The sequence below is a fragment of the Protopterus annectens genome, chromosome 2.part2, assembly GCF_019279795.1.
Source record: "Protopterus annectens isolate FY-2018-M chromosome 2.part2, PAN1.0, whole genome shotgun sequence".
NCBI lineage: Eukaryota > Metazoa > Chordata > Ceratodontiformes > Protopteridae > Protopterus > Protopterus annectens.
The window spans coordinates 111,102,516-111,117,837 of record NC_056730.1 but is presented as its reverse complement, the minus strand read 5'-3'; positions in this window follow the sequence as shown (position 1 = coordinate 111,117,837).

Genomic DNA, 15,322 nt, shown 5'->3' with positions numbered 1-15,322 from the left:
ATACATAATAACTGAGTAATACAACTCTCAAACAAAACATTTGATACAGTAATTTCCACACCATAGTATATATGGGAAAACATAACTTATGTCGCTGTCCAGGCTAAAGCCTTCAAGCAGTACAACAGTAAAAAAAATACACTTGCCTTGAAGATAAGAATCAATCAACATTTATTAATTACAGATGTAGCTCATCAGCCTCCAATTACACTATGTACACAACCTTTCGGGGAAAATAATTAAGTTCTCACAATACAAATGTATCTGTTTCATAGTTTCATAGTTTCATAGTTTAGTACTAGGCTATCTGGCCTGAGGCATTTGCAAGCCTAGCCCTAGAGATGTGGCTTTCGCCACCCCATGTAGTGGTACTAAGGTGTATAGAATAAATTTAGAATACTGTGCCTTTGTATAGTAGTGACACATTGAAGACCCCCTTACTTATTAAAATTAGTTTATTGTGCATCTGTTAAGTAGCGATACAGGGGTGACCCCCGGGGTAAACCTACGATCTTCCATCCACTCGTCAAGATTTCTCTTGAAGAGAGTCAGTGAGGGGCTCTGCCTAACATGGACTGGGATTTTGTTCCAGAGTATGGGAAGCCTCTGAGTTATGAATCTGTCCCTCCAGCATGTTCTATTCATGTTTGTACTGAGGTTTAAATCTCTCTCGTGGTTCTTATGGATTTTGATTTTTTGAGGTGGAGCATGTCCATCAATTCCTGGTTGGACATGGCCTTGTATGTCAGGCACAGATTACCTCTGAGCAGGTGGTATGCTACTGAATAGAGCTGGAGTTTATTTAGCCTGGCAGCATATGACATATGTTGGAAACCCTTGATCCTCTTGGTGAGGTACTTCTGGGGTCTCTACAGCTGTTGTAAGTGCCGGGTGAGGTACATACCAAATGGGGAATTGTACTCAATCATGGGCCTGATAAGGGAGGAGTACAGGGGCACGATGACCTCCTTTGATCTGGATGTGAACCCCTTCGTGATACGGTGGGCAAGGTAGAAAGTCTTTCTAACCACTTTGGCAATGTGGGTGTCATATGAGAGGTCACTATCAACTTGGGCCCCCAGGTCTCTGATTACTTTTTCGGTACTCTGTGGGTTACTGTCTATGTGATAATTTGTGGGTATTTTGTTTTTCCCAAAGGGGATGACGATACATTTCTTGGCATTCAGTTTAAGGCTGTGATTCCGGCACCAGTTGTCCGTTTCGGTGAGGCCTTTCTGTAGGATGTATGTGTCAGCTGGTGTATCGACTATGGTGCCTAGTTTGCAGTCATCTGCGAACTTTGTCGGCCACAACCCTCCCATGTTTGCTTTCACATCTGAGAAGTAAATGCCGAACAAGAGGGGTCCCAGGACAGAGCCCTGTGGGACACCACTTGTGACTGGCTTTGAGTCTGACATGGCTCCCGCAATCATGACTTTATGGGTTCTGTTCTTTAGCCAGTTTGCAACCCATCTTGTGACATATGGATTTACTTTTAAGCTGTTTAGCTTTTCTATGATCCCCGAGTGGGGTATTGTGTCGAAGGCTTTAGCCAAGTCCAGGTAGGCTGTATGGACTGCCTTGCCCTCATCGATGGCTCTAGTGACTGTTTCAAAAAAGTCAACCAGGTTCAAAAGGCAGGATCTGCCTTTTACAAAGCCGAACTGGGTGGAATCACGTGTCTGTAGGTCCCCAATGTCGTTGAGTTCCATAATAATTCTTTCCATAGCTTTGCAAACCAGGCTGGTCAAGCTTATGGTGCGGTAGTTCCCAGGGTCTGTAGTGGAGCCTCCCTTGTGGAGTGGTACCACTGTTGCTGTACACCAGTGTTCAGGTACATATCCTGTAGTAAGGCTAAGGTTAAATAACATTTTTATATGCGGGTTTAGCTCCTATTGGAGTTCACGTATCACGCAGCTGGGGATACCATCAGGTCCCATAGATGCTGTGTTTTTTGCTTTGTTGAGGGCGGTTCTCACCTGGACATCAGAGATTACAGGGAGGTTGCATTCAGCTGGGATGAGTATTTCTTCTTTTGGAGGTGAGGGAGGGGAGAAATTTGCACTGAACCTGTCTGCCAGAATGTTGGCAATATCTGTGGGTTCAGTAAATTTTTTGTCGTTGTGTACTAACTCTGAGCATATTTGAGTGTTTCCGCCCAGGTTTCTAACATAACTGAAGAATGCCTTGTGGTTATCTTTAGTGTCCTTGGCGATTTTTCTCTCAAAGTTGGCCTTGGATATTTTTATGAGAGAACGTAGCTTTCTACTAGTGCTGATCAGTGATGCCTTCCCTTTATGGGATTTTGCTCTGTCTTGCAGTAGCGTCCTTCTTTTGTTATACAATTTGTTTATGGCTAGGGTCCACCAGACAGGACGCTTTCCTTTGGTGGAGAGGGTCTTGGTTTTATTTGGGATTGCACGATCCATGCATTCTTGGAGATGTCCGTAGAAAGCATTTGTGTAGGATTCAGCATTGTGGGATGTGGTTTCCATTGGCCCTGAGGGCTTAAATGATACCATCTCAGTCTTGAGAAATGTAAAGTTGGCTTTTGAGAAGTTTCTCACTGTAGTCTTTTGTGCTGGGGGTGGAGGTGGTAAATGTATATCCAGGGTGATTAGTTTGTGGTCAGATCTCACCAGTGAGGGCAATACTTCCGGTGTAGAGCATTTTGTCCCCATGTTTGTGATGATCAGGTCTAGTATATTATCCCCCCTTGTGGGAGAGGTGACTAGCTGTTCCATTGCATTTGAGTTTATGAATTCCAGGAACCTTTGGGCTAGGGTGTTAGGGCTAGAATAGTGCACCCAGTCTATGTTAGGGTAGTTGAAGTCTCCCAATATGATGGTATTTGGTGAGACATTCATATCTTCCAATGTCTTCAGGAAGGCTGAGTGGGGTTCTTGAGATTTGGAAGATGGTCTGTAACATGCAACCAGTTGTATAGCAGTTTTGCCTATGGCTAGCTGCACCTGGATGGTCTCCGATGCTTCATGAGTTGCCACTAACCTAGAGGTGTGGGTATCCTTGATGAATATGGACACTCCCCCTCTCTTTGTGGTTCGGCCCGGGTTTTGGGGCCGAAAAGAATGATACGAGGTAAAGCCTGGTAGCGCTGGGGTGCTCTCAGGAGCCTTGAACCAGGTCTCAGTTACAGTGCAGCCATCGATGTTCTACATACTGAGGAGTGCTTTGAGAGCCTGCATCTTGAGATTTAGACTTCTGGCGTTGAGCAACATTACCCTTAATTTTTTTCCATTTTTGTTTTCTAAGGAGGTGGGTTCATCTTTTGAGCCTTGCCTAAAAAAGGCACTATGGGGGTGGCAAGAGCCTTAGCCAATATCTGGAAGCCCAGTGGTGACAGGTGCAAGCCGTCCCTTGTGAAGCAGCATGGCTTGTCCAGCATGTCATCCCAAGCAGACAGACATTAGATCCCCTTAGAATGACACCAGTAATTGAGCCAATTATTAAAGCTGATCATCTTGTCTTTGTATTGTGGCATCATTCTTGGTGAGGGCAGGATGCTGCTCAGGGTCAGGGTCATACCAGCCTGGGCTACATAATCAGAGAGTTCCTCAATGTCTCTTTTCGTGTAGTCCAAGGAGGTACGTCACAGGTCATTCACGCCGGCATTGACAATGACGGAGTCATATTTGTACATGCTTTTGAGTGACCTGAGTGTGTGTGTTATATGGCGGATCCTAGCCCCCGATAGGCAGCTTACCATTACCCTCCCCTTGCTCAGCCTGGTAAGTGGGATGTCAGTGTGTCTGACTATAGAGTCACCTATCACTAGTGTATCAGGCATAGTGTTTGGCCTTAAGGGCTGTGATTTATTGACACACCGATTTATTGAAGTATGTGTTGCATGTGTTATGTTTTGAGGTGGTGGATTTTTGGGTGTCTGCTTTGGGAGCCTCTGTTGTTTTGGTAAGTTTTTTAGTAGAGCCTCCAAGTATGTTTTTGTGTTATTATGTGTTTGATTTGCAGTTGTGGAAGGTCTATGTGTGACTGGGTTTGTTGTGTGTGTGGTTACCTTCTCCTTCTGTCTGGTCTTGCCAGTTCTGAGTTGAGAGCCTCCAGTTTGGCTATATAGTTGCATCTCTCACATGTATTTGTGTTTGTCGGGAGGAGGAGAGGGTTGTCTGTGTACATGAGACAATTATAGCATTGTCTCAAGATTCCCAGATTAACCAGCTGAGCAGGAGATGATGCTAGCAATCTGCCAGTCGACATGCTAGAACATTATAAGAGAGTGTTGTGCCTTTAAGGGAAGTGGTTGGGGTGGTAGGTGGATGTAGTGCTACTTGAGTTTGAGAGTGCTTGCTTAGAAGAGTAGCTTAGAGAACAAGTGCTATGCTTATAATATAACGAGTAGACTGGTTATTCTAAGAGTAGAGCTTTCTAAGAGAAAATTTGAAGAGCAGACTTGGTGGAGCCAGGAAAAGTTTAACCCTGTTTAACCGGCGCTGCGCTATGCGCACAATCGTGCAAAGCCGCGCTAATGCAGATTTTAAACAGGGAACTTGAAAAGAGCTAGAAATGGTCCAAAACAACCAATTACTACAGATCTTGTGCTGAGGTCACTTCCTTCAGGGATAGCTAGGCTTCTCAAGGCTCCCCACTCCCACTGGTGAGCAAAGAAACTTCCTTCTGATCCAAGTAAGGTAATGGACAACACAGGAACTACACCACAGCCCAGAATACAGCAAAGCCTGTAAACTGGTCTAAACTAGTCGAGGAGAGGCGGGAAAACAAGGATTATTTTTTTGTTTTTTTTTTTTTAGATAGAAAACACTCAGAAATACAGAAGGCAGCAATAAATCAGTTACACAGGCTAGCACACTTTAGTGGGCAGCCTCAATAGTTAAATTAAACAAACAAACACAGATTTTTGATTAATTTTCGACCAGGTAAACTTTTAAGTGCAGATACTATAAAATGCAGCAAACAGTTAAAAAACAGTATAAGCTTGTTTAAAATAAGCAAGAGAAGGTATTCCAAGTAAAAAACAGAAAAAAATACTTAAATCTGGACAGTAGTCACTTTTCTCAGTTCTCTGTAGCTAGGACCACTCTGTAGGACCACGTGGAGCTGTCTCTGAGTAGTATAGCCAGAAAAAAACGCTCTGAGGCGGATTTTAAACAGGGAACTTTGAAAAGAGCTAGAAATGGTCCAAAACAATCAGTTACTACAGCTCTTGTCTTACATACCAATGCTTAGCTTAAAACAGCACTATCACACTGACAAACAGAACTGTGTGTAAGACAGTAAGTTCTAGCCCACCATTGTTCCCATGGTGAAATGTATGAAAATGTACAGCCTTAATGTGTCTTACTACTGATATCCCTCACATCTAGTAACAGCCTAGGTTAAAAACAATTCATACCCCTCCCTCATAAAATGTCTTACAAGGCCATATAACAGTGTTTTACATACACTGACCTCTGGACTGTACAAGGTCACACACGTTTTGTCCAGTGTAGCTCTCATATATATGGACCCTACTCCACAATTTGTGTGGGAGTCCACAACATCACTGGAATGATAGCAGGAATGCCAGCACTAAATAATGATAGGCCACTACTTAACAACCTCTTTTTGCATGACATCTGGACAAAGCCTAGTATATAGGTGGAGGACAGAGGCTGGAACACAGGGCCATATTTGCAATATTGCTGTTATACACTGTGAAAGTTGCTGGTGTTACAGGATTGCTTGCAACATACCCTTACTCAGGAATATGACGTTAGAAACACAAATGGATGTTGCCATGTACTGATAGCACTCAACAGAGAGAATGCCACTGATATGTCAGAGACAAGACTTGTGTGGTGAACAGACAAAACATAGCCAATCCTCTGGCCATCATGTGGATAGGCCCACAGTTGAGAGCTATGCAGACAGACTGTATTCCATGCAAAACTAGCATGTACACACAAACCCTGTACAACTAGTGTTATTCTATGCACATAACAGCAATACTTACACTGTCCGTAGGTCTGGAACCTTATACAAATATGTAGTTGGCCTGTGTCTGCAAGTCCTGTTGTAAGGGTTATTGCTAGCTGTTGTATGTAACACTGCTGCCCACACACAGGAAGGATGTCTTCCATACAGGAAAGGTAAAGGGACAACACACACATGATGTAGTCATTTATAGTAGTGGGTTGCCATGACATTGGTAATTGGAAGTATTACACAGCTGGCTGCACGCAATTAGCAAGTGATGAACACCGATTGGTGCAGAGGCCATCACCTGATCATGAGCATCACCTACAAAATTCATGCTGCAAACTATTCAAACCAGCTCAATCCCTGTAGTGGAGATAGAGAGAGAGAGAGAGAGATAGAGAGAGAGTGAAAATACTACAAACCAAACCAAAATAAAATAGAACAAAGGACATATACAAGTGTACATAGAAGAGAGCACAATTCTAAAACAGGTATGTGAAACATACGCATGTAATTGAATGCAGTACTTGGTCTGTGATAATGGGATAAATTATGTGGAAAGATTTATGTGTGCCATCAAGATTTGTTGCTGTAATGATGTCCTGCTGAACAACTGCTATGGACATAGTATCTGGCCCTGTGGGCAGTGGGCCATACCTGTCAACTGTGCAGATCTGCACAGAATGACAAGATGTAAGCTATCATAGTGTGTGTTCTGTACCTCAAGACATGTATATTAGTGTGGCAAATAGCTGAAGGTGGAAGTAATGAAGTCATGATTGACACATGAGTTTAAGACCCCACCACCTTTAGGAGCGTATACATATATATATATATCTATATATCTATATATATATATATATATATATATATATATATATATATATATATATATATATCTATATATATATATATATATATATATATGTGTGTGTGTGTGTGTGTGTGTGTGCATAGATATGTGTGATGTTTTCTTAAACATATCGTGCAGCACAGTCATTCAACAGTAGGTATATTTGGGGAGGTAGGTTGGGTTGGAAGACAGACAAAATAGCATACAGGGGCAGTATATGACACATGTGGTGGGTAAACTCCTTAGATGGGGAAGGGTGTTTGGAAAGTGGAAGCCCATGAGCCCCCAAATGGAAACAGTGGGACCAAGGTCTCCACCCATGGGCATTCACCACTGCACCTTCACGGCCCTGAAGGTGGCTGAGCTGGGGGCTGAGTAGGAGGAGCATGCGGACTCTGTAATTGTGTATCGAGGGCCTGAAGTTAGTGTAGCAGATCCCTCAATTCTCTGTGGAGCTTCCTATGCACCAGACCCTGGACCTGACTTCAGATGACAGGATCCTGTCTGTGTGTGCTCCTGAGGGGGATGAGCACCATACCCTGAGGTGGTTCCACCTGAAGTTAATACTGGACCAGCAGATGATGGCGTCCCGGGGTGGTTCCCAGATGGGCTATGGCCTTGTAACATGGCCAGATGAGGTGGGAGAGGTGGTTCTGCTGGGAACAGCCTTCCCAAACATGCTATAGTGTTACTGTTTTAGAACATATGTGGGTAGTAGTAGTCCATACAATCCAGCATTAGTTATAACAGCATACATAGACATTCCCATCAACACAAACCACCAGATTTGGAGCAGTTGCACAGCAAACAGAACACTTGCATAAATGGAACCTTAGTGGCCCTTACAATGACATGCAGGTGACATTGTTAGCAACAGGCCACCAATGATAGTGTTTCAACATGGAATATGACTAGAAACACATTTCAATATTTGTCGTACAATACGATATATGTCCCAACAGTAGGTTTGCTGTAAACATACCCATTGAGTTGTGTGTTCAGATTATTGTTGCAGATATAGTGGGGGGGAGACAGAGATGTCAATTAACATCTATTATATCCTTGCAGTATGAGGTCCTTAGACCTTTTTTTCCTCTTTATGTCTTTCAGGTACCATGTCTAGAGAGCGTCTTTCAGTGTATTCCCCCCAGAAAAATGATGTTATCATTAACTACCTGGTGCAGCACCACCAATCCCCCTTTGGCCATACAGCCCATGATCTGCAGGAGTGGACTGCCCTGTGGAATGAGCTTGTCCACAGGGTACACTATGTCGGCCTGCATAACCGCAGTTTTGAGCAGGTCCGACATCACTGCACTGACCTCATCAGCCACGCCCATCAGCATGCTGCTACAGTTAGGAGGGACCCAGTAGCCACAGGTGGTGGTCATGCCATCCAGCCTTCCATGACACATGCTGAGAAGATTCTCACCAGCCTTGGAGCATCTGTCCACCAACAAAGTCAAGAACTAGCTGATAGCATTGTGGAGGTGGATGTTACCCACACAATGGATGAGGAAAATGCAGGTAAGGCCACAGGGCACATTAGTAGACCACTGTTGCTTATCCATCTGCATCTGTATAGTTTCGTCATGCATATGTGAGATAATATATATATAGTATGTTGCTGCAGTATAGCAATGAATAGATGTGCATAATCTGTAGCATTGTGGGTTTGTACAGTTAATGTACTGAAATGCTACTCCCACCCTGTACCATTGCCACAGGTGTGGCTACTGACATCACATCTCTCACACAACTATGTAGGTCCCTCTGATATACCTCTGGGGCAGCAGCCTGTAGCTGGTGAATATGGTGTTTTTTGTTCAGGTTTGCAAATGCACCAGCCATGTTATGGCCAAGGTATTTTGCCATGCACACATTTAACACACCTACCCATAATGCATGCTGTACATGCTCAATTATTGTTGCTGTTAACTGTACTACATCACAGTGACATATCTGAGGGGCATGTAAGAGTCCTGCAATATAACTAACAACCTGTCAGTGCAAGATGTGTGCACAGAGATGTACATAAGGGTGAGACAAATGGCCTACAGTAAGAACATGTCTGAAACATTACCCTTATACATTGGCTACAACTGTGTACATACCACTAATACAATGGCAACTGTTACAGATATACACAATGGCATATCACAATACCACATTCCACAACCCTTACAACCTGTAATGTGATCCTAACATGAGCAATGAATGTATAATATGGAATCCTATGTTAGGGCAGCAAATATGGGGAATACATACCTTAATAAACACTGGAAGCATATGTGTGCACACACTCCAAATAACATATTGTGGAAGCAGCCTTTGAGGTACTGACAGCATTCACTCTTCATGAGTATGCACCTTCCATCAAGTACAGATCCTCAATGTCACACCAATAAATGGTCTACTGTCCAAGACGTTATGTCCATGGCATTTGCAATCTCACCTGCAACAAAGGCAGCCGTGGCTTACACACATCTTACAAACTATGGAATGGATCCCATATTCAACAGGTAGCACTCAGGAGTGGGATATGTAGCTTTACCTCACCATTGCATATACCATGGCAAACAGTGCAGACAGTCATGTATGTGAAGACGAAGTATGGGACAATATTAATGTAAAAAATAAACAGATGGCCATCCAAGACAGATGATGACACATGTTGCAAATGGGTCATGGAGGCTGCTTAGAAATATGGTGGAACACTGAGGGAGTTGCAGGAATGTCTAGCAAGTACTGGCTGTGCAGTACCTGTGTCAACCATCATCTGGACTCTGCATAAGTGTGGCCTATGGGTTAGGGTAATCAGACGGGAAAGTTGTTCCACAGGAAACATCATCCATGGTTCTCTACAGGTAGCATATGGATAACATCAAAAGTCCCCCGAACGCATGTGTTGCAATGTGTAATGGTGTACCAAGACCAAGTTTGAAACCTACAGACAGTATTAATAAAGATACATGTGCTGTACAAGCAAAACTTCTACCTCAGGCCCACCATCCCCATCTGTACCTTGCTGGTGCTAGTGTACACCTGTATGTTTGCTGTTCATTAGCAGGGACTAAGTCGGTACATATGGTGTTCTGAATTTGGGACACTGCAAAATGACACTCAAGTGTAGCTCATAGTTGTCAAGCATCTTCAAAAAGGTTGAGGATGGTGAGGGCTGTCATCCTGAAACACAACAGTAAACTGAAGCAGACATCCAAAGCTTGCTAAGAATGGTTGTAACTGCACACAGCCAAGGTCATGAATTGTGGCAGGCATAGCCCTGACTCCCCAGCAATAATGAAGGCACTATGTGACCTCCAAGGGCTGTGCACATGAGTTGACCTTGCAATCTGGCAGAGTTGGGGGACATTTGTATGGTGGAGTGACCAAATACTGGCAAGTGCAGATGGGTCATGCTAGTATAGCCTTTCCAGGAATAGTGACAGATGTAGTACACTTAACAGTTGATGCAACAAACCATCATGTTAAAGGTGTGCATACTTATGCGCCCATATATTGTATGCATTTCAATCAGCATCTGCACAACTAACACATTTGTTTGATACTGCATTTGACTGCACAGGTCATATGTCACATATCAGGTTTGTGTAATCTTAACATATGCAGTATTGTGGCCCCATGGCATATCAGGGAAGAGGGTGCCATGTCAGTAAGGGTGTGTACACTCCTCATACCCACAGTAAGCTTTGAAGGCTGTCAGTGTAATTGTATTTTCTTGCTCATACATGCACGACTGATGATGATATCTGCAAATCAGACATCAGGCATTCACTATTGACATCTGTCCTCATATCATGCCAGGTATGTGTCAGACAAACACATAGGGGCTGTGAGCAACAGAGCAAACATAACTGACACACATATACACATTCAGTAATGGCATGTACACCTGTGAGGTATGGTTCATAGTACATGCCAGGATGCTGAACAGGTGCACATCAATACTATGCACATGGGTGCAGTGTGTTCCAGGGGAAGAGACATCACCTACTAACACAACTCATGCATCACAGAGATGTATAATGTTGGTAATAGGGATTGACTATAGCTGTAGTGCATGCTGCTGAGTGCCATATGTCATGCATGTTGACAGTTGGGTAATGAAAGGTATGTGTGTAATATCTTTTTGCAACCTCATGTTTAAGTGTGTGTGTGTGTGTGTGTGTGTGTGTGTGTGTGTGTGTGTGTGTGTGTGTATGTGTGTGTGTGCGTGTGTGTGTGTGTGTGTGTCTCTGTGTGAGTGTGTGTACAGTTAAGCAATGACGTACAGGTCTTAAAGTGCATTTTTTGTTTTCCCCTCACAGGTGGCGAGGTGAGTCAGGGTCCCTCCTGCAGGCAAACTGATGCTAGTTTCCATGCAGACTCTGACAATGATGATACATATGGTGAGCACTGCTGTCCATACAGACTCTGACAATGATGATACGTATGGTGAGGCACAGGCAGGGTTGTCACGGGCTGAAGCTGTGCCATCGGTTGACATCCCACTGATCTCCACCCCATCCCCACACACAGTCACATTGCCTATACATACCCCATCACCAGTGGCCATAGATGAGGGATAGTTGGTGGGTGGTGGTATGGGACAGGACAGTGTGGTGACTATGGCAAGTGTGTCCGAACACATAACTGAATGACCAGTGAGTTATGACACAGGCAGATGTACAGAGATGCTCGTAGGAGGGCTGCTGGTCATCATCCCCTGGCAGAAGTGCCACATCAGCTGTCACCAGATGTATGTCTCAGGCCATCATGGAGGCACAGCCATGTATGTAACATTATACCAGAGAGGGTCTGAGGCTCCAGAGGGCTACTCATTCTGCTGTTATTGACAACATCTGTGATCTTGCAGGTGCCCACCATTATTTTGCAGAGGTTCTGGATAGACGTTTGGGTGAGATGGTGGGAATCCTCGACCGTGCAATGTCTGTGCTTGTGCATATAGTGGGAGTAGGACGACAGCCACGTGGACATAGGTCAGCAATACCAACAGGCGGAGGTTGATGTGGACATGCAACAAATCAGAGCTGCTCCCATAGTGGCAATACCAGCACCAGAACTGCAAGGAGGGTGCTGTCCACATCACAACATAGCAGGCCATGTGCATGTGGCCCTGATTGGTCCCAAGAGGGTCCTGGATCTAGCGGACATTTGTCATCATCAGGGGAGAGTAACATATCTGGCCTTGTACCTGGTAGTGCTCGTGGAACCTCTGGCAGGCACAGTTCTTGTGTCCCTGGCCAGAGATGGTGAACTGCACACCCTGCCATGTACAGTCTGCAGCTGTCCAACAAACCTCTGTATAGGGCAGCCACATGGCAAAACTGTGTGCATGCATACACAGACACATCACCAACACAGCTAGGCCAACCCCATACCTACTCACACCACATCTGCACAGCCCAATTAATAATGAAACCCCCAACACACACACACATGATGTCAACCAAACAGCTCAGCCTAGGTCTCTGGCAAACCCACAGCACACCCTGTACATATGATGATACCTGTGTCACATCCCTGTCATCCATAACATCGATGCAGGGACAGGCTAATATGGTTTTGATGCACAGGGTGACTGTATTACGGTTTGCAAATGTAATGCTGTGTAACATGTTGTCAGCACTAAAGTTTGATGCTTACATGTCAGAAACTGTAGCTGTGCAGCCATGATGTATTATAGCTGTTATTAGCACTGAGTGATTGTGATCTCCATAATGTATTCTGTTTGTGTTGTAGGTGTCCATGTGTCAGCAGCATGTAGATCTGCTGTTGTTTCCTACAAGGGGTATGGCACTGTGGTGACACTTTGACTGTGTCATATCCTGGGTACAGCTGAACACAGGTAACAGGTCTTTATAATAGTTACTGCATGTGCCATATGGCTCATAGGTCTGAGGGGTGTATACAGGTGAGTGCATCGTGGCTTATGTCAGCAGCCCTTCTACAGTGGACAATGGTAAGTGTACTGGGTGGTACACACCACAGGTTTGTGTATACTACACACAGACAGTGGCTTTTGTGTTGATGCAATACACAGAGAATACTGTACACATGGATGTATTTACTTTTGCAGTGAACCCATTTTAGCCTATATCATTCCACCAAGACAGAATAGGCACATCACATCAGTAAATAATCATTCTGCTAGTTTAATGTCATTGACAATGGTACTGGCAGAGTATATGTCCACTTCCCCAATGTAGTGCAATGCTCGACTTGGAAAACCTAGGTGTGCTGATGTGGGTGGCACAGCCCTACCCTTTGGAAGGTGTGGGGTGGTGTAGAACTGCAGATAGTGTGCTTGACAACTACTTAACCTGTTAACATAAACTGTGCAGTATTACAGCTGACTAAGTGGGTGATACACACAACAATAACCTCAGTGATGGTGGCTGTGTCCAGAAGAGCCACACCCAACTATATATACCAACCTCGGTATCACAGTACAGCTATACAGTGGGGAAGAGGGCATATACACATCTACTACTAGTTTTGATGGAATGAATTTCCACAATATGATATCTTTGAAATGTTAGCATTTGCCAGTCAGTTCTCAGACAGATGACCTCCTGGGACATGTATTTTCTGGAAACTGAAGTAGATCCCTTCACATACACCCACACTCTTACTTGGCAGCACTAAGAATAGAACCCCTACCTAGGTACTTATTGCTACTAATGTGTGTGGCCTTAATTGCACACACCATGCAGCTTTTAGGATGAGGTGTGTCTCAGGTTTCTTGTTAAGAGAAAAACATCACCAGGCCTTGTACAGTATGGCAATGGGGGATGTACTGGTTGTTTATGAAAAATACATAGTGTAACATACTGTTATATACACATTGACAAACACATAACAGTCATAGACACATCTGAGAGACCTGGGTTTATTAGTGCTAACTACCTTGTCAGTTAGTCCATTCTGTTACAGATAATTTGCACACAGCACATGCATCATTGGGCTGGATAGTGTAATCAGTTACCTGCATGGTTGATGGTGACATTGGTCCCCATACAGTGGACCTTGGGACATGTACTGGGGGTACCATGGGGAAAAGACAGTATACCCAGCACTCACACCCCACATTGGATATTTTCCTCACTGAAATCCATGATAATACTCTAACATACTCACAACCACACATTGACTAGGACTGCAATACAACCCCTTGTCTATCTCAAGAGTGCTACTACAGGGATATGCATCTATTGCAGATGCCACAGGGATAGTAGGGTGATGGTTTCTCATGGCTCTCCTATGGTCAGCAACATCACTATCCTTTATGCTGTATGGCAAGGTGTATTGTATTAGGAGAACATGGCCTCAGAATGCTGTATCCTACAATTATACACACTTGCACACATACACACACTTGCCAGGACTCAGAGGGTAACCCATGCCTATCTACCCATTTGTAAAACAGTGTTGTTCTGGTAGTGCAAGCTCCAGGTATCCCATAGAGTGAAGGGTGTAACAAGGTACATGTAATGTCCATTACAGCAACAGCCATTTCTAACTATGACAATGGGGGGTGTAGTGGGTGAGAAGGCCCTCATGGTATTATCAACTACAGGTTTACAAGCACACAGACACTGTTATTCTCAGTAATGCACACTGACACATTTGTCAGTACTGGGGTCCATAGGTGCAGATGTTCCTAGTTGTGTACTAGCATATTGTCCATGGAGAGATGAGAAGAGTAGGGGATGTGGGTACAGTGGTATCATGCTACCTGCCATTTGTCAGCAGGCCATCTATCAACTGATGCCACGTGAATGATCCTCAGGGTGAGAGTTAAATGGAACATCCAATCAGCTGATTGCCTCTTGCAGATGGTCAGTTAAGTGCTCTAATTGACATGTATGCAACATATATTACAGAGCATGGTCAGTGTCTGTCTTGGAGACCTGTACCCAAGCATGTTCTGTTGAATGTGGTAGGGTAGTTGAGGTATGCATGGCATGTGGTGTATACAGGGTGGGGTTTCCTAGTTGTGAAATTCATAACACAGCTGGGCAGACATGTAAGTGTCAGTCAAGCATAGATTGCATGTAAACGGCCAAGATGGATACCTGACATCTGCACATCTGTACAGAGGATAGACAGACATCAGCTGGCCAACTCGTTATGCATTAGGATGAATGTTTTGACAGATGTCTGACACTGATAGATATGCCATTACTATATGATAGCAGCCCTCAATGACATGTCCTATACACACAGTAGTTTATAGTTAATATCCACATGTCAGTTCAATATTCAGTAGCAAATTCCTGACCCACAGCTTACACACCAAGAGCATGATAGTCAGGACTCAGAGTCCATCTTAGCATGCAGGAGTGCTGGGTTCCAGTACTACAATCTGCAATCTAGTCTTACTTGGGAAAGTACTGTTAACAGAAGTAATGTAATGATACAATACATGCAAGTGTGACTGCATATAACATGGGATACTAGATAAAAAATCCAACAACACAATGAAAAAAC